This window comes from Scylla paramamosain, chromosome 19 (genome assembly GCF_035594125.1).
Source record: "Scylla paramamosain isolate STU-SP2022 chromosome 19, ASM3559412v1, whole genome shotgun sequence".
Classification (NCBI taxonomy): Eukaryota; Metazoa; Arthropoda; class Malacostraca; order Decapoda; family Portunidae; genus Scylla; species Scylla paramamosain.
The window spans coordinates 7,006,550-7,027,116 of NC_087169.1; positions in this window are offsets into that span (position 1 = coordinate 7,006,550).

Genomic DNA, 20,567 nt, shown 5'->3' on the forward strand with positions numbered 1-20,567 from the left:
TTTTTATTTTTTAGTGATTTTATAATATTTATGGTATCATAAGTAGATATTGCAGGCAACAGCATAGAATTTTGAAAATTAGCTTTTAGATAATGGGTTGGGTTTATGTGAGAGTTAGGTAGTTTATCACTTAGTTCTGGGGCAATGCTGCAAAAGTAGTTATTAAACGCCTCAGCTATGTCAAGGGGCTTATCTAAAGTTGAGTTATTATACTGTAGGGTTGTTTTGTCGTGCTTCAAGTTAGAAGTATTTCTAATCTGATTTATTGTTTTCCATATTTTTTTGGTATCATTTCTGAAATTACAAAAAAAAATTTGATAATAGTTAGACTTTGCATCTTTAACAAGTTTTGTAACATGATTACGGTAGTTTTTATAAAAGGAATGTGATACCAAACCCAATTTATAGTTTTTTAAAAAGCGTACATTTATACTTTATAAAATTAAGTAAACCACTAGAGATACAAGGGTTTTGTAGTCTTTTAGTAGAAATTAATTTTGTTTTTATAGGGAAGTATTCATTATATAATGTATTGATCTTATCATGAAAGGCATTAAAGTTTTCATTTGTATTGTGAGAAGATAAGATCTCATCCCAGTCTACTTTAGATAATTCATTTGTAAAAAGGTTATGATTTGTACCATTGAATATTCTAAAGGTGATTTTATGTTTATAGTCTAAAGTAAAATTTAAAGTTATATTAATAAATACAGGCAAATGATCAGACAGGTTGAAATGGATGATGCCAGAAGAAGATGGTGGAGTAAAGTTTGTCCAGATCTGATCAAGTAAGGAGGGTTGACCAAGATCAGGATTGTCTGGGAATCTTGTTGGGCGAGAAATATGGGGAAAATAATTTAGGGCTTGCATTGAATTAAGAAAAGTATTTGTAGGAAGATGAGTTGAGTGTTCTAGAAGGTTGATATTAAGATCACCAAGTAGGATACTTTTACTACATCTGAATATGTCATTTGATAATATCTGACTGATAATAGTTGTGAATTCATTAACTGCTAAATACTTACTATGGGGCCTGTAGACAACTGACATAACATATGAGGTATTTATTATTTTGACTTTAACTGTACAGATTTCTATATCATCATTTATAAAGCAGTATTCTTCGATTAATTCAAAAGAAAAAATATCCTTAATAAAGATTGTTATGCCACCATGTTCTCTATTTGTTCTCACGAGATTATGTGAGACATAACCATCAAGAGAATACAAGTGTTTTGAAGAATCTCGTAACCAAGTTTCGGTGAGTGCAATAACATCTGGAGGCTTTGGGAGACTATTTAGGAATGTTTTGAATACATCAAAGTTCTTATGGATTGATCTAATGTTCATGTGTACGATGTTAATGTATTCATCATCTTTATGTTTTACTTCAGAGATGTACTCATTAATATTGTAGTATCTAGACAGAGAGCCAATGTCTGATTGTCCATTTATTTTGCTTATTACGTTAATATCAAAAGTAGATGCAGGTGTATTTGTATCATGGATGCTATCACTATAAAGTGATTTATATAAATTTTCCATAATATGTATATTGTACAGTATGGCTAAAAAAAAAAAATAAAAATAAATAAATAAAAAAATATATATATATAAATAAACTCAGACAGCAAAATGTAATAAGAAAGATTTACTAAAATCAAGACTTAGTTCATGGCTCTCCAGGTGCAGCTTTTATAAATCTATTATATTGGACAAGATATCTCAGTGAATACTATAGGAATCAAGTGAAAGGAAACTAAATAAATCAAGACCGTGTTATCAAAACTAGTAATTGGTAGAGAATTCATATGAAGCAATGGTAAGATATGGTAGTTGGAGAAAGGAATAAAGTTGAGGTAAGGAATGGCTAGAACAGGAATGGAGTCAACAGATAGAAACAGGTTTAGAGTGAGTAGTCAGGAACAGTGTTGGAATGAGTAAATATGAACAGTATCGGAGTGAGTAGTGAGTAGTAGTGATTAGTGGGTAGTAGTGAGTAGTAGTGAGTAGTGAGTAGTAGTGAGTAGTGAGTAGTAGTGAGTAGTAGTGAGTAGTGAGTAGTAGTGAGTAGTGAGAAACGGGGTTAGAATGAGCAAATGAAACATGATTGGAACAGGGTTGGAGAGAATAGAGTAGAACAGGGTTGGAGAGAGCAGAAAGAAACAGGGTTATGAAGAGTAGAGAGGAACAGGGTAGGAGTTGGGGAGTGTAGAAAAGAATAGGGTTAAAATGAGTAGAAAAGAAACAGAGTTGGGAAGAGTAGAAAAAAGAGGGTCAGGATGTGTAGGAAGGAAACAGGTTGGGGCGAAGGAACAGGGTTAGGATGAGTAGAAGGGAGAAGAAGTGAATAATAGAAAGGAAAAGGGTTAGTGTAAGTAAAAAAGATCAGGGTAGACTTAAATAGAAGTGATGAAAGTTGAGTGAGTAGGAAAGAACATTGATAAGTCATGCATACATACATACATAATATAACATACAAATGATTGTCACATATCAGTAGGAAATATTTGCCTTGTAGTACTTGATTTTGATGTTCCTAGGTTGTGGGTTGCTTAAGTATTGGGTACTTATCTAGGAATTCATTCAAGGTCTCATCTGTTGTTATGATATGCTTTTGTGTTGATATTTTAAGTTTAACACAAATCTTTCCTTCTTGAGTGTAACATTGTTGGAACATATCCCTGTGTTGTTTCCTGATTTCCCATATTATCTTGAAGAGTGATCGGCGTTTAGCTGTGAGGCTCTCATTGATATAAAGTTTTAGTCTAACCGTTATACAGGCATTCATTATTTCTGCTTTCTTTTGTCTACTGTGTAGCTTAACAATAATTGGCCTAGTTATGTTCTGTGCTCGCTTAGCACCTAAGCGATGCGCCACATTTATATCTGAAGGGGTTACATTGAGGTGAAGGTTGTCTTTAATGACTCTTATTATTACTTCAGCACTATTTTCATTAGAGTTTTCAGGAGGCAATACGGGTCCACTGATAATTAAGGTATCTCTTCTTTCATACTGGTTTACCTCATCTATCTGGTTTTCAAGCTGCACAACTCTGTTTTCAAGCTTTGTGATGTCATTTTGCAGTGCAGTTATTTTTTTATCCTTATGATTGATCATTAGTTGTGTGGCTTTCACTATAGTACGTATTATCACTTTACCTTCCTCAGAAATATGGGTGAGCTCGTTTCCGATGAGGCTTAGAATGTCACTGGGCACATCAGAGGCAAGGGTGTCTTGGCTGGAAACTGTGGTAACCTCGGCTTGACTGGCGGGAGCTGTCATGGTTGGTGTGGCGGGCGGTGGCGGTAGTTCCTGCTCCGTCTCAGGTGCAGCATTTGGTTGTTTTGTAGGTTTTCCGGTTGCCTGGCCCAGTTGCTTTCTTGTATTAGCCATTCTTGCTGTGGGCAGGGCACTACGGCAGTAAATTGGAAACACACGTAGTAGCAGTGGGAAAGCAGATAGGAAGAACGAGTGGGTTGATGACAGTCGTTACAATGACGACAGAGTTTTAGTTCAAATCATAACGGAAGGGTAGAATTGAAAATCTTGATTTTCTATAGGTCTTCACTGTGTTGTACTTATTTCATGGTTTGCAGGTCAGAGTAGAAACATACCTGGAGCAGCCAGTATATAAAACTGGCTGGCTAAGTATATATCGTAGGTGGTATAATGAGTAGTAGCAGAGCTCGTCCAGGCACGTCCGCTCGCTGTAGTGAGCACGGGTGTTGAGGATGAAGCTGGGAGGCCTGGATCATATCGTCCAGGGTGTCGTTCAAGGTGTCTAAGCTGTCCTCGCTGTCCTCCTCCTCCTTACCAGGGCTTTCCTTGTTGTCAGAGGTGGGTTCAGGCTCTGAGGGCTTCCAGACAGTTTCCCCAGTCTCAGAGCAGTTCAGTCCAACAAATTTCAAGGCTTCATCAAGGTTGAAGTCAAGATTGAAGTCTGGTACTGTCTCATTGAGGGTGAAGGACGGAGAGTTAAGAGGAGACACAGAGTCAAGGGTCACGTCTCCTCCGCTGATGTTTTTTTTAGGAGACAATAAATGCTCACCTGTCTCAGAGTCCACAGTAAAGCCCAGTTGTAGCCAGAGGTTGTCCTCAGGTTTCTCATCAATGGTGGTGTCACTCTTGGGGCTCCCTTCCCTGCAGCACATTGTCATACAAGTCTTGGGCATTCATGGTAGTAGTGTTTCTTCTTTGCTTGTGCAGCTGTGCTTCTTTATCTACTCAGGTGTTCAGATCCAGTAATTCACTTCTGTCCGAGTTCTGCAAGTTCTTGCTGTACATTCTTGTCCCTCAGTACACCACCACACCACACACCACCACGACAAGCACACATCAAAGAACACCTGACCACAGCACACCACGGAGGACACCACACTTCGCTTCCATAGAAGTGGTTTTAGCTAGAGATGAGATGTGAAGTTTCCAGTTCAGATTATAAGTAAAGGACAGACCAAGGATGTTCAGTGTAGAAGAGGGCGACAGTTGAGTGTCATTGAAGAAGAGGGGATAGTTGTCTGGAAGGTTGTGTCGAGTTGATAGATGGAGGAATTGAGTTTTTGAGGCATTGAACAATACCAAGTTTGCTCTGCCCCAATCAGAAATTTTAGAAAGATCAGAAGTCAGGCGTTCTGTGGCTTCCCTGCGTAATATGTTTACCTCCTGAAGGGTTGGACATCTATGAAAAGACGTGGAAAAGTGCAAGGTGGAATCATCAGCGTAGGAGTGGATAGGACAAGAAATTTGGTTTAGAAGATCATTAATGAATAATAAGAAGATAGTGGGTGACAGGACAGAACCCTGAGGAACACCACTGTTAATAGATTTAGGAGAACAGTGACCGTCTACCACAGCAGCAATAGAGCGGTCAGAAAGGAAACTTGAGATGAAGTTACAGAGAGAAGGATAGAAACCGTAGGAGGGTAGTTTGGAAATCAAAGCTTTGTGCCAGACTCTATCAAAAGCTTTTAATATGTCTAAGGCAACAGCAAAAGTTTCACCAAAATCTCTAAAAGAGGATGACCAAGACTCAGTAAGGAAAGCCAGAAGATCGCCAGTAGAGCGGCCTTGACGGAACCCATACTGGCGATCAGATAGAAGGTTGTGAAGTGATAGATGTTTAAGAATCTTCCTGTTGAGGATAGATTCAAAAACTTTAGATAAGCAGGAAACTAAAGCAATAGGACGGTAGTTTGAGGGATTAGAACGGTCACACTTTTTAGGAACAGGTTGAATGTAGGCAAACTTCCAGCAAGAAGGAAAGGTAGATGTTGACAGACAGAGCTGAAAGAGTTTGACTAGGCAAAGTGCAAGCACGGAGGCACAGTTTCGGAGAACAATAGGAGGGACACCATTAGGTCAATAAGCCTTCTGAGGGTTTAGGCCAGCAAGGGCATGGAAAACATCATTGCGAAGAATTTTAATAGGTGGCATGAAGAAGTCAGAGGGTGGAGGAGAGGGAGGAACAAGCCCAGAATCGTCCAAGGTAGAGTTTTTAGCAAAGGTTTGAGCAAAGAGTTCAGCTTTAGTAATAGATGTGATAGCAGTGGTGCCATCTGGTTGAAGTAGAGGAGGGAAAGAAGAAGAGGCAAAGTTATTGGAGATATTTTTGGCTAGATGCCAGAAGTCACGAGGGGAGTTAGATCTTGAAAGGTTTTGACATTTTCTGTTAATGAAGGAGTTTTTGGCTAATTGGAGAACAGACTTGGCAGGGTTCCATGCAAAAATATAAAGTGCATGAGATTCTGGTGATGGAAGGCTTAAGTACCTTTTGTGGGCCACCTCTCTATCATGTATAGCACGAGAACAAGCTGTGTTAAACCAAGGTTTAGAAGGTTTAGGACGAGAAAAAGAGTGAGGAATGTATGCCTCCATGCCAGACACTATCACCTCTGTTATGCGCTCAGCACACAAAGACGGGAAGCAATAGTCATTCCAAGGAAAATCCGCAAAATACCTCCTCAGGTCCCCCCAACTAGCAGAGGCAAAACGCCAGAGGCACCTTGGCTTAGGGGGATCCTGAGAAGGGATTGGAGTGATAGGACAAGATAAGGATATGAGATTGTGATCGGAGGAGCCCAACGGAAAAGAAAGGGTGACAGCATAAGCAGAAGGATTAGAGGTCAGGAAAAGGTCAAGAATGTTGGGTGTATCTCCAAGACGGTCAGGAATACGAGTAGGGTGTTGCAAAAAATTGCTCTAGGTCATGGAGGATAGCAAAGTTGTAGGCTAGTTCAACAGGATGGTCAGTGAAGGGAGAGGAAAGCCAAAGCTGGTGGTGAACATTGAAGTCTCCAAGAATGGAGATCTCTGCAAAAGGGAAGAGGGTCAGAATGTGGTCCACTTTGGAAGTTAAGTAGTCAAAGAATTTCTTATAGTCAGAGGAGTTAGGAGAGAGGTATACAGCACAGATAAATTTAGTATGAGAGTGACTCTGTAGTCGTAGCCAGATGGTGGAAAACTCGGAAGATTCAAGAGCGTGGGCACGAGAGCAGCTTAAGTCATTGCGCACATAAACGCAGCATCCAGCTTTGGATCGAAAATGAGGATAGAGAAAGTAGGAAGGAACAGAAAAGGGGCTACTGTCAGTTGCCTCAGACACCTGAGTTTCAGTGAGGAAAAGAAGATGAGGTTTAGAAGAGGAGAGGTGGTGTTCTACAGATTGAAAATTAGATCTTAGACCGCGAATGTTGCAGAAGTTAATGAAGAAAAAGTTGAGGGGGGTGTCAAGACACTTAGGGTCGTCGACAGAAAGGCAGTCCGACCTGAGGACATTTATGGTCTCCTTCCCAGATGGGGACTCCGAGGCTGGTGTAGGTGTCGCCATGATGATTTTAAAATTTTTGAGTGAAGGGTGTGTGTGTTATTAGGTGCTTGTAGTTTTGTGTGGAGGAAGAGAGTTGTCTTTAGAGGGAGGGCTGTGACTGCCCCCTTGTGTTGTGAGACACAAAGGGAAACGTTCAGTGAGGTCACAGCTGGGTTTAAAGATAAGTTCATATATATATATATATATATATATATATATATATATATATATATATATATATATATATATATATATATATATATATATATATATATATATATATATATATATATATATATATATATATATATCGGCAAACCACTGTATCAAGAATGATGATGGCCACCGGTGTTTGGTCAGTTCGTCACCTCTGTTGTTCTGGAGTTGATGATTAATGATGCTTGTTACCTGCCCAGTCGATAAAGATGCTTGGAGCGTTGGTAGCGCTGAGAACTGGAGTGAGGCAGTGATTCTGGTAGCTTGGAGGTTGTGGGTAGTTAACTGATATTATGTTGATATGTGCGAATAAAAGGCACGATGAAGAGAGTTCTTCATTTGTAAGGTAACTGATTTGAACACACTACATTCAAGACGAAATCGTAACGTGGGACTGTACTCTCTCTCTCTCTCTCTCTCTCTCTCTCTCTCTCTCTCTCTCTCTCTCTCTCTCTCTCTCTCTCTCTCTCTCTCTCTCTCTCTCTCTCTCTCTGAAATTATATAAATTGTAACTAAGTAGCGTCACTCACGGCTGACTGTGATTGATCGGAATCAGTGGGAGACAAAGATTTACTGCTCGTGAATGGATGACTGACTAACTGTGTCTGGACTCCCGAATGAACTGATGATGAACTGAAAGCTCGCTCGCTACGATGCAGGCTGTATTTATCTGAGCTAAGAACTTGAAGTGAGGGTGAAATTCCCTTAAGAGGTAGAGAAGGGGGGCGAACGCAGGTTTCATCCCTAACGACTGGAAGTGGGTGTGAAGTCCGCTTGAGGCAGAGAAGGACAAAATGACCAGGAGGGAAGACGAACAAATTAAATGTACGCAAGTGTTATCCCTAAGGATTGGAAATGGATGGGAAATTCCCTTGAGAGGTGGGGAAAAGACTGACTGGCGATGGTACGCGCGGGATGAATATATGAAATAGTAATATATATATATATATACTCGTATATATATATATATATATATATATATATATATATATATATATATATATATATATATATATATATATATATATATATATATATATATATATATATATATATATATATATATATATATATATATATATACGAGGTGTGTCATTAAAGTTCCAGGACTGGTGTCCTAAAAGATGAATTTCAAACCCAAGCCACAAACCACCATATTTCCCCTTCAAAGTAATCCTTCTGGAGTATACAACTGCGCTCCCAACCCTCTACAGTCACTAATCTTTTTCTTACGTGCTTTTAAAATCATGTCCTCTGTTGCAGGTCGTTTAACAATGAGCGCTGAACAGCGAACAAACTTGAAGTTTTTGGTGCAGTTGGGGAAAACGCCGTCAGAAGCACTGGGTATGCTGCAAAAAGTGTACGGGGATGAGACAATGTCACGCTCACGTGTTTTTGAGTGGTGCAAGAGGTTCAAAGAGGGCCGGGAGGACGTGGAAGATGACCCCAGGAGTGGAAGACCCTCAACGAGCAGGAATGAGGCCAATGTTGAGCGTGTCAAGCAGATGGTGCGTGACGATCGTCGGTTGACTGTTCGAAAGATCGCAGATGAGCTTGGCATGAACCACAACAGCGTGTGGAAGATTATCACTGAAGATCTGGGCATGCGGAAAGTCTGTGCGAAGATGGTGCCGAGACTCCTGAACGATGACCAGAAGGGACGACGCATGCAGGTGTGTCAGGACATCCTCGAGCGTCTGGAAACTGAACCAGACTTGCTCAGGAGAGTCATCACCGGCGATGAGTCCTGGGTATTTGAGTACGACCCGGAGACCAAACGCCAGAGCCTTCAATGGAAGAGTCCGGCGTCGCCACGGCCGAAGAAAGCAAGGCAGTCCAGGTCCAGCTTCAAGGTCATGTTGATCGCTTTCTTCGATGTGAGGGGCATCGTCCACTGCGAGTTCTTGCCACAGGGCCAGACAGTCAACCAACATGTGTACAAAGAAGTACTGCAGCGTCTGCTTCGTGCAGTGCGCGAGAAGAGGCGGGAGTTGTGGCAGGGCAACTCGTGGCTGCTTCACCACGACAATGCGCCTGCTCACAATGCCCTGAGCATCAGAGAGTTCTTGGCCAAGAAGAACATCGCCGTGCTGGAGCAACCGCCCTACTCACCTGACCTCGCTCCGTGCGACTTCTTCCTCTTCCCCAAGCTCAAGGAGGTCATGAAGGGGACCCGTTTTGATGATGCGGACGACATCAAAAAGGCCGTGACGACGGAGCTGAGGAGCATCCCGCAAGAATCCTTCCAGCAGTGCATGCAAGCCTGGCAGAGAAGGATGGACAAGTGCATGCGGTGCCAGGGGGATTACTTCGAAGGAGATAACCTATAGTTTGTAGCCTGGATGTGAAATAAAACTTGTGTGGCACCAGTCCTGGAACTTTAATGACACGCCTCGTATATATATATATATATATATATATATATATATATATATATATATATATATATATATATATATATATATATATATATATATATATATATATATATATATATATATATATATATATATATATATATATATATATATATATATATATATATATATATATATATATATATATATATATATAAGTAATTGTTGAGACTGATACAGATTCCTTAACCCCCGAAAAATGCGTCCTCGCATTTGAATATAACAGTAACAGTACGAGGAAACAGATGATACATGACATCAGAGAGAGAGTACAGAACGAGAACCTTAATAATAACACATGAACATGGTAAGATAATATAATGCATGTATAACACATTTAAGTAAAGAGAAATATACACATATATACATAATACTGAAATTGGATGATTACACCTTGGAATGGGAACGAAGTTCCCGTCTGTAAGAAGGTGTGTGTGTGGTTAAGCTTGAGTTGCTTGAACGATCTGTTAAATCAAAACTTAATGATACCTGATGTACACACTCTTCATCGAATCCCTTGTTCACACGATTCAAATAATCGACATGAACGATCTGTTCCCGTAAGGTTTTGAGATCTAGAAGTTTTACTTTGTGGCCATGGAGATATTCGATCACACGGTATGGCCGAAAGAACAATGGATTTAATATGTGGCGTGAGCGAGTGATGGACTTTGTGAAGCACAATGAGAATAGTGCGCACAGTGTTGAAAGATATCTTTCCTCATAGTCAGCCAGAAATATGATAGTTTTGCCTGCGCGAGACATCTGTTCTGACCTGGATGTCCTGCGTGGTGTGAGTCATGGACGTTGTGAAGTATGATATTCACTAGCGACTAAAGTACTACGAGCTGAGATAATCGCTCACTAGAATCGTTAGTAGAGACATCACTTGACTTGTATAAGACACCGTCTTGTATGAAAAACCTATCACCACTCACTTGCAACTTAGGAAGATTCGTCTCATCACCAGATTCGAGGTAATAAGCAACACAAGAACAGAAGGCGTCTGAACGTTGATGTTTCCTTATGTCATCCATGGTTGGCATGGCAGGATTTTCTGTCATAACGGAGATTTTAGCAACATTGCGTGATAGTGCATCAGTCACTGAGGTTGCCTTACCAGGAATATATGAAATTGTAGGATTAAATTCTTGAATCGTGAGATGCCAGTGAGCAAATTGACCTGTGAAGTTGTTGACTTTGAAGGTCTCTGTGACAGCATAAAGATCAGTGTGGAAATGAATCTTATAGCCTAAGATGAGTTCATGGAAATGACGTAACGCCCAGATCACAGCGAGACTTACGCTTTGTGACATCATAATTTAACTCTGCTTTGTTGAGAAGTCTGCTAGCGTAAGCTAATATGCGATGTTTACCGAGTGAATCTTTCTGCATGAGAACAGCACCGATTCCAAAGCCAGAAGCGTCAGTATATAAAATGAAATTTTTATCGAAATTTGGAAAAGCAAGAACTGGTGCTTGACACAAGGCAGTTTTGAAAAGATCAAGGGCATTTTGTTACTTTTCAGACCAGATGAATGTAACATTTTTCTTGAGGAAATGAGTAAGAGGCTGAGCGATAAGGCTGAATTTTTTTTTATGAACTGGCGTTAAAATCCAGCAAGACCGACGAATTGCTTGATCTGAGCGATATTAGCAGGAACACGGAAATTTTTCACAGCATTTAACTTGTCATCTAAACTTCATTTAACTTGTCATCTACTATCTGTGTCTACATTGTGACCAAGGAATATGACTTGCTGTTAGAGAAACGAGCATTTCCTGAGTTAGATTTTTAAGCCAGCATCTTGAAAGGGTGATAGAAAGAGACAACATGTGAAAATGATTCTGTAGAGACTTTTGATACAATGATAACGTCATCAAAGAAGCAGAACACACTTTTATCGATAAGATCTGAGAGAACAGAATTCATCAATCTCTGAAACGTTAGAGGCGAGTTACGTAGACCTTGGGCCATGCGTTTGAACATGGATTGGCCAGAAGAAGTAGTGAAAGCAGTATATGGCCGGGAAGTTTCCTTAATTCAGCTTGAAAGAATCCTGAGTGTAAGTCTAGAAATGCGGTAGAAAATACTGCATTTGAATCTCTGAGAGTCTGAGGAAGGTCACGTAACTTCGGCATAGCATAGCTATGTCATAGGATAACGGTCAGGAATGGTAGATGCGTTAAATTTTCTAAAGTCGATGACACGCCAATTTGCTTTGTTTCTGTTGAACAAGTAACAAGGGAGCGTTATGAGGTGAACAGGCAGGTTCCACTACATCCGTTCATCAAGCAGAACACAACTGTATGACACCCTATAGCTCGGGGTGTAAGATGGTCTGGACCCAGGCATCAGATAAATAGCGTGAGTGATGACGTCTGTGTGGCCCAGATGTTCACCAGGGACGAAGACAACGTTCGTGGAAGAATTTAGGAAAGCGAGTAATTCATGTTGAGATTCTGCGAAATCAAGTACAAATAAATATGTGATCATTCTTGGTAGGGAGAGAAAATATGTAATAGATGTCAGATGCAAATACATTATTGATAAATGAAAAAGGTAAATCATCCAAGATTACAACTTTCTCAGAGTAAGTCAAGGCTTCTTCGAGTAGCACATCCAGCTTTGAGCTTGACAGGCATGGATGTGACATTTTTTCAGCTCGATTTTACAAAAATAATTTTCATCGATGGTGGTAGGAGCAGATTCTAACTCAACACCTTTGCATGGAGATTTTTGTGCATAACAGAAGATATCAGTGCCTGATACAGCAGATTTATCATTAGTGTTTACAACATATAAAACACATTCAGATAGCTTTACCGGACCTGCTAGCAGAATGTGTTTACAAGGAGTTACACCGTGGTCTGACTGGGAAGTTAATTGAAAATGAGGCTGTGATTATACCATTGAATAATCCAGCATATCGAATGTTAATTAAAGGAAGTGCTGAGTTAAGAGGATGTGTGAAGCATACCTTGTGTTTTGCATGATGTTTAGGTACATAATAAGTAGAAGACTTAAGGATAGGCGATATTATGGTCAGAGAATGGCCCAGAGTTTTCTGACGATGTTGATGTTTGTGGAGTTTGTGGTTGTGTGTGAGTGACGTGAAGTGTACAGGTAATTAAGGCATATAAATATAAAAGCACATAATACACAGCACACAATATAACACAGAATAGTTCAAAAATTAATAATACAGCCAACAATAATAATGAAAGACAGAATGAAATTATATAAACACTGATAGGCAAACAGAGACAGACAGACAGACAGACAGACAGACAGGTAGATAAAGAGACATTAAGCACCACCTAATAACAGAAAAAGGAAGATTGAAAAGCAAGAATAATATAGATCGCATTGATACTTAAATGTTGGCCAGGAAGTAACAGCGAATGACCGGAGGAACATAGCTGGGCAGACGCGAGGAGCCAAATCCGTGTGAGCACATGGATAGCGGGGTAGAAGCAAAAGTCCACTCCTAAGGACGGAAGCAGGAATAACAACGGCGACGGCCGGCAGGGCGTGGCGGCAGAGGCGCGGAGGCGGGGCACGGCCAGGGACGAGTCACACGGGAGCACGTGGGAGCGGCCAGGAGAGAGAGAGCGCGTGGCTTATCAGCGTCGCACTTGCCTCAATAGGGCGTGATATTCTCGTCTCTGTGTGTAATTATGAGTTTGTGTCTTCGATCGCACAACACCTCTTGGCCACCACTTGTTTTAAGTGTCTTTGTCAATACTGTTGTAGGAGAGAGAAACGATGAGATGATGACTTCACTGTATCGATGAAGTTGTTACCCAACGGGGCTTCTGAGTTGATTAGTCACCTCTGTTGTTCTAGAGTTGATAATTGATGATGCTTGTTACTTACCCAGCCGATAAATATGCTTGGAGTGTTGGTAACATGGAAAACTGGAGTGAGGCGGTGATTCTGGCAGCTTGGAGGATGTGGGTAATTAACTGATGTAATGTAATGTGCGAATAAAAGGCACGATGAGGAGGGTTCTTGATTTAATGGGTAACTGATTTGTACACACTGGATTCGAGACGAAATCGTAAAGTTGGATTGTACTCTGTCTTAATCTCTCTCTCTCTCTCTCTCTCTCTCTCTCTCTCTCTCTCTCTCTCTCTCTCTCTCTCTCTCTCTCTGAAGTGATATGATTTATAACTAAGCAGCGTCTCTCACGGTTGACTGTGATTGAGCGGAAATGAGTGAGAGACCAAGACTGGCTGCTCGTGACTGGGTGTTTGACTCTCTGGACTCCTGAATGAACTGATGATGAATTGAGAGCTCGATACGATGCGCCCTTATTTATCTAAGCTAAGAACTGGAAATGGGTGTAAAATTCCCTCGAGAGGTAGAAAAGGGGGATGAACGCAGGTGTTATTCCTGAAGACTGGAAGTGGGTGTGAAGTCCCATTGAGGTAGAGAAGGAGGATAAATGACCAACAGGGAAGATGAACATATCTCTAAGGACTGGAAGTGGGTATGAAATTCCCTTGAGAGATGGAGAAAGGAATGGCTAGCCATGGTACATGTGGGATTAATATATGGAATAGTGAAATGCACACACACACACACACACACATATATATATATATATATATATATATATATATATATATATATATATATATATATATATATATATATATATATATATATATATATATATATATTTTTTTTTTATGTAGGAGGGACACTGGCCAAGAACAACAAAAATCCAATAAGAAAAAAAAAAATGCCCACTGAAATATCAGTCCCATAAAAGGGTCAAAGCAGTAGTCAAAAATTGTTGGATAAGTGTCTTGAAACCTCCCTCTTGAAGGAATTCAAGTCATAGGAAGGTGGAAATACAGAAGCAGGCAGGGAGTTCCAGAGTTTACCAGAGAAAGGGATGAATAACTGAGAATACTGTTTAACTCTTGCGTTAGAGAGGTGGACAGAATAGGGGTGAGAGAAAGAAGAAAGTCTTATGCAGCTAGGCCGCGGGAGGAGGGGAGGCATGCATTTAGCAGGATCAGAAGAGCAGTTAGCATGAAAATAGCGGTAGAAGACAGCTAGAGATGCAACATTGCGGCGGTCAAAGAGAGGCTGAAGACAGTCAGTTAAAGGAGTTAATGAGACGAAAAGCTTTTGATTCCACCCTGTCTAGAAGAGCAGTATGAGTGGAACATCCCCAGGTATGTGAAGCATACTCCATACATGGACGGATAAGGCCCTTGTACAGAGTTAGCACCTGGAGGGTTGAGAAAAACTGGCGGAAACGTCTCAGAACACCTAACTTCATAGAAGCTGTTTTAGCTAGAGATGAGATGCGAAGTTACAAGCTCAGATTATAAGTAAAGGACAGCCCGATAATGTTCAGTGTAGAACACAAAGAGGCACAGTTTTGGAGAACAATAAGAGGGACCCCATCAGTTCCATAAGCCTTCCGAGAATTTAAGCCAGCAAGGGCATGGAAAACATCATTGCAAAGAATTTTAATAGGCGGCATGAAATAGACAGAGGGTGGAGGAGAGGGAGGAACAAACCCAGAATTGTCCAAGGTAGACTTTTTACCAAAGGTTTGAGTGAAGAGTTCAGCTTTATAAATAAATGTGATAGCAGTGGTGCCATCTGGTTGAAGTAGAGGAGGGAAAGAAGAAGAGGCAAAGTTATTGGAGATATTTTTGGCTAGATGCCAGAAGTCACGAGGGGAGTTAGATCTTCAAAGGTTTTGACATTTTCTGTTAATGAAGGAGTTTTTGGCTAATTGGAGAACAGACTTGGCATGGTTCCGGGCAGAAATATAAAGTGCATGAGATTCTGGTGATGGAAGGGTTAAGTACCTTTTTGTGGGCCACCTCTCTATCATATATAGCACGAGAACAAGCTCTGTTAAACCAAGTTTTGGAAGGTTTAGCTTAAGGAAAAGAGTGAGGAATGTATGCCTCCATACCAGACACTATCACCTCCGTTATGCGCTCAGCACACGAAGACGGGTCTCTGACACGGAAGCAGGAGTCATTCCAAGGAAAATCAGCAAAATACCTCCTCAGGTCCCCCCAAATAGCAGAGGCAAAACGCCAGAGGCACCTTTGCTTAGGGGGGTCTTGAGGAGGGATTGGAGCGATAGGACAAGATACATAATATATGATATTGTGTTCGGAGGAGCCCAACGGAGAAGAAAGGGTGACAGCATAAGCAGAAGGATTAGAGGTCAGGAAAAGGTCAAGAATGTTGTGCATATCTCCAAGATGGTCAGGAATACGAGTAGGGTGTTGCACCAATTGCTCTAGGTCATGGAGGAGAGCAAAGTTATAGGCTAGTTCAACAGGATGGTCAGTGAAGGGAGAGGAAAGCCAAAGCTGGTGGTGAACATTGAAGTCTCAAAGAATGGAGATCTCTGCAAAAGGGAAAAGGGTCAGAATGTGCTCCAGTTTGGAAGTTAAGTAGTCAAAGAATCTCTTATAATCAAAGGAGTTAGGTGAGAGATATACAGCACAGACACATTTAGTTTGAGAGTGACTGTAGTCATAGCCAGATGGTGGAAAACTCGAAAGGTTCAAGAGCGTGGGCACGAGAGCAGGTTAAATCATGGCGCACATAAACGCAACATCCAGCTTTGGATCGAAATGAAGATAGAGAAAGTAGGAGGGAACAGAAAATTGGCTACTATCAGTTGCCTCAGACACCTGAGTTTCAGTGACGTTTAGAAGAGGAGAGGTGGTGTCCTACAGATTGAAAATTAGATCTTAGAGCGCGAATGTTGCAAAAGTTAATGAAGAAAAAGTTGAGGGTGGTATCAATACACTTAGGGTCGTCGACAGAAAGGGAGTCCGACCTGGGGACATTTATGGTCCCCTCCCCATATGGGGACTCCGAGGCTGGTGTAGGAGTCGCCATGATAATTTTGAAATTTTTGAGTGAAGGGTGTGTGTGTGTTATTAGGTGCTTGTAGTTTTGTGTGGAGGAAGAGCTGTGACTGCCCCCTTGTGTTGTGTGACACAAAGGGAAACGTTCAGTGAGGTCACAGCTGGATTTAGTGATAAGTTCACAACATCCCCTGAACAGTGCTTTAGACCTCACTGGGAGTAATGATCGTTTATATATATATATATATATATATATATATATATATATATATATATATATATATATATATATATATATATATATATATATATATATATATATATATATATATATATATATATATATATATATATATATATATATATATATATATATATATATATATATATATATATATATATATATATATATATATATATATATATATATATATATATATATATATATATATATATATATATGGAGATGAACAGAATGGAAATAGAGGAGGCTAGATAAACTAAGAGATTGGAGGTTGAGAAGGAGAGAGAAATTAAAAGGGTTGGAAGAGTTGGAAGCTGAATCTGACGGAAGGAGATAAAAAGCTTAGAAGATTAGAGAAGCCAAGAAGTCTGAGGGTGAGGAAACGTTGAGAATGTATGATAAGGAAGAGGCTAGAAAGAACAGAATATTTCGCTTGGAAAAGAATCAAATATGGGTTGACTCTCCTCATGATTTGCAGAGAGGAGAAAAGTAAAGGAAGATACAGTAGAGTGGCAACGTCAAAATTTGATAGCTGTTGATGACCAAAAGGTCCCTGGATTCATTGTGCTTGTGCTCTGAACTAAGCTACGTAAGGGGTGGCTTAAGGAAGCTGATCCTAGTCAGTGGCAGCTGTGAAAAGGAAAGAGAGAGAGAGAGAGAGAGAGAGAGAGAGAGAGAGAGAGAGAGAGAGAGAGAGAGAGAGAGAGAGAGAGAGAGAGAGAGAGAATTCTATTCTTTATTATATTTTAAAATAAATGTATAGTGTGCAACTCACGATGTTCCACATAATTATATGACAAATAATGAAAGTTAAAAAATAAGTTTTACATTTCTTAAATTTGTTTATTTATTTATCTATTTATTTATTTATTAATATTTTTCGTATTTTATATATTTATTTATGTATTTATTTATTTATTTATTATTATTATTATTATTTTTTTTTTTTTTGTTCTTTATTATGAATGGTATAATTGTGTGGATGAAGTCCCTTGTATGAATGTTATGGCTTGTGTTGAATGTAATGCCTTATGTGAATTATGAACGGTTGTAGTGATGCGTATGAATGTAGTCCCGTCTGTGGCATCGGTGCCGTGTGTGCCTCTGTGTGTGTGTGTGTGTGTGTGTGTGTGTGTGTGTGTGTGTGTGTGTGTGTGTGTGTTTGGTAGACCCATGGAAATAGTACCTAAGATCTTGATAAGAACTGCTGCTATTGTCAGCGACCTGGAAAACCACTGCACCACATTTTGCCGTTTTCAGCGCGTAGACAGCCCACGGCAGTTCTTCATTTGATGAAGTGGTAATCACCACAAGGCCTTCATTCACCTCCCTTACAAAAGGAAATAAATTGTTAATGTTCATGAGTAAGCTATAATATCCATATTGATAATGTAACATGAAATTGATAATATATATATATATATATATATATATATATATATATATATATATATATATATATATATATATATATATATATATATATATATATATATATATATATATATATATTAAACACCCTTCTGAATGGTTCCTGTTTTCCATATCCTTTCATAAGTTACTAAATAAGAACTGGGAAAATTACACCTGAAGATGGGAATTAACACTAAAAAAAAAAAAAAAAAAACTTCTTACTTGGATACAATATATGTGATGTATTTTTTTATTTATTTTTTTATTTATTTTTTTTTTATTATTCCATCCTTAAACACAACTCATATGATACACACATTTCAATCTAGAACACCTATAATAATAGCATTAATTTTATCTTCATATTTAATTAATTTATTATGTCTCCTATGAAAATCTAGTGTACGCCCGTAACGTTTATCTACATGTCCATGTTTATTTACATTTATTTGCCAGTCCCATAAAAGGGTCAGAAGCGGTAGTCAAAAATTGAAGGATAAGTGTATTGAAACCTCCCTCTTGAAGGAATTCAAGTCATAGGAAGGTGAAAATACAGAAGCAGGCAGGGAGTTCCAGAGTTTACCAGAGAAAGTGATGGATGATTGATAATACTGGTTAACTCTTGCATTAAAGAGGTGGAGAGAACAGGGGTGAGAGAAAGAAGAAAGTCTTGTGCAGGAAGGGCGCGGAAGGAGGGGAGGCATGCAGTTAGCATGAAAATAGCGGTAGAAGATAACTAGAGATGCAACATTGCGGCGATGAGAGAGAGGCTGAAGACAGTCAGATGAGAGGAGTTGATGAGATGAAAAGCTTTTGATTCCACCCTGTCTAGAAGAGCGGTATGAGTGGAACCCCCCTAGACATGTGAAGTATACTCCATATATGAACGAATAAGACCCTTGTTGAGAGTTAGCATCTGGGGGGATGAGAAAAACTGGCGGAGACATCTCAGAACGCTTAACTTCATAGAAGCTGTTTTAGCTAGAGATAAGACATGAAGTTTCTTGCTCAAATTATAGGTAAAGGACAGACCAAGGATGTTCAGTGTGGAAGAAGGGGACAGTTGAGCGTCATTGAAGAAGAGGGGATACTTGTCTGGAAGGCTGTGTCGAATTGATAGATGGAGGAATTCAGTTTTTGAGGCATTGAACAATACCAAGTTCCCAATCAGAAATTTTAGAATGATCAGAACTCAGGCGTTCTGCGGCCTCCCTGCGTGAAATGTTTACTTCCTGAACAGTTGGGCGTCTATGAAAAGACGTGGAAAAGTGCAGGGTAGTATCATCAGCGTAGGAGTGGATAGGGCAAGATGTTTGTTTAGAAGAACATTGATGAATAATAAGAAGAGAGTGGGTGACAGGACAGAACCCTGAGGAACACCACTGTTAATAAATTTAGGAGAACGGTGACCGTGTACCACAGCAGCAATAGAACGTTCAGAAAGGAAACTTGAGATGAAGTTACAGAGAGAAGGATAGAAGCCGTAGGAGGATAGTTTGAAAATCAAAGCTTTGTGCCAGACTCTATCAGGAACTCTTGGTATATCCAAGGCAACAGGAAAAATTTCACCAAAATCTCTAAAAGAGGATGACCAAGACTCAGCAAGGAGAGTAAAAAAATCGCCAGGCCTTAACGGAACCCATACTGGCGATCAGATAGAAGGTTGTGAATTGATAAATGTTTAAGAATCTTCCTGTTGAGGATAGATTCAAAAACTTTAGATAAGCAAGAAATTTGAGCAAAAGGAATTTGAGGGATTAGAACGGTCACCCTTTTTAGGAACAGGCTGAATATAGGCAAATTTCCAGCAAGAAGGAAAGGTAGGTGTTGCAAGCTATATTTGAAAGAGTTTGACTAGGCAAGACGCAAGCACGGAGGCACAGTTTCGGAGAAGAATAGGAGGGACCCCATCAGGTTCATAAGCCTTCCGATAGTTTAGGCAATCAAGGGCATGGAAAATATCAGTGCGAAGGATTTTAATAGGTAGCATGAAGTAGTCTATCAAAATATTCCTCTGAAGACTCAACTTATCGGGCAAAAGGGTGTAGCAAGTATTCGGCCATAAAGGCCCACTTTCAAGAAAGGTATATCATCAAAAGTTTTGAAATAGTCATCAGAAAAGAAAAAAAAGATAATAATTAAAACACAAAGTAAAAAAAAAAAAAACGTGTATGTGACACAAAATCAACTTTCGTTATATGAAATTTGACTATCATTTATTTACTTAAATGAGTGCAAGGCAGTCGCAATTCATCCAATAGATACAATAGACGGTTGTGCTCAACCCTCTGCGAGGGTGATACGCATGTGTTCAGTGTGTGTGTATTTTGAGGTGAAACAATGGCAGTCTTAATGCAGAGAGGTTTGAAGATTTAAATTGATACGAACGCAAAAATTGTTGTTGGGTCAAGTAATGACAACTGATCTGGTTACAGAGACGTTGGGACCTGCAAACCACAATGCTTCACGCCTAAACTGTCACTTTTACACTGATATTTTCTAATTTTATAACATTCTGTTCTATTACTCACTGGAATATGTTCACATTTCAGTGATGTGTCTTCAAATAATTTATTACGATTTCCTAATTATTTGATATTT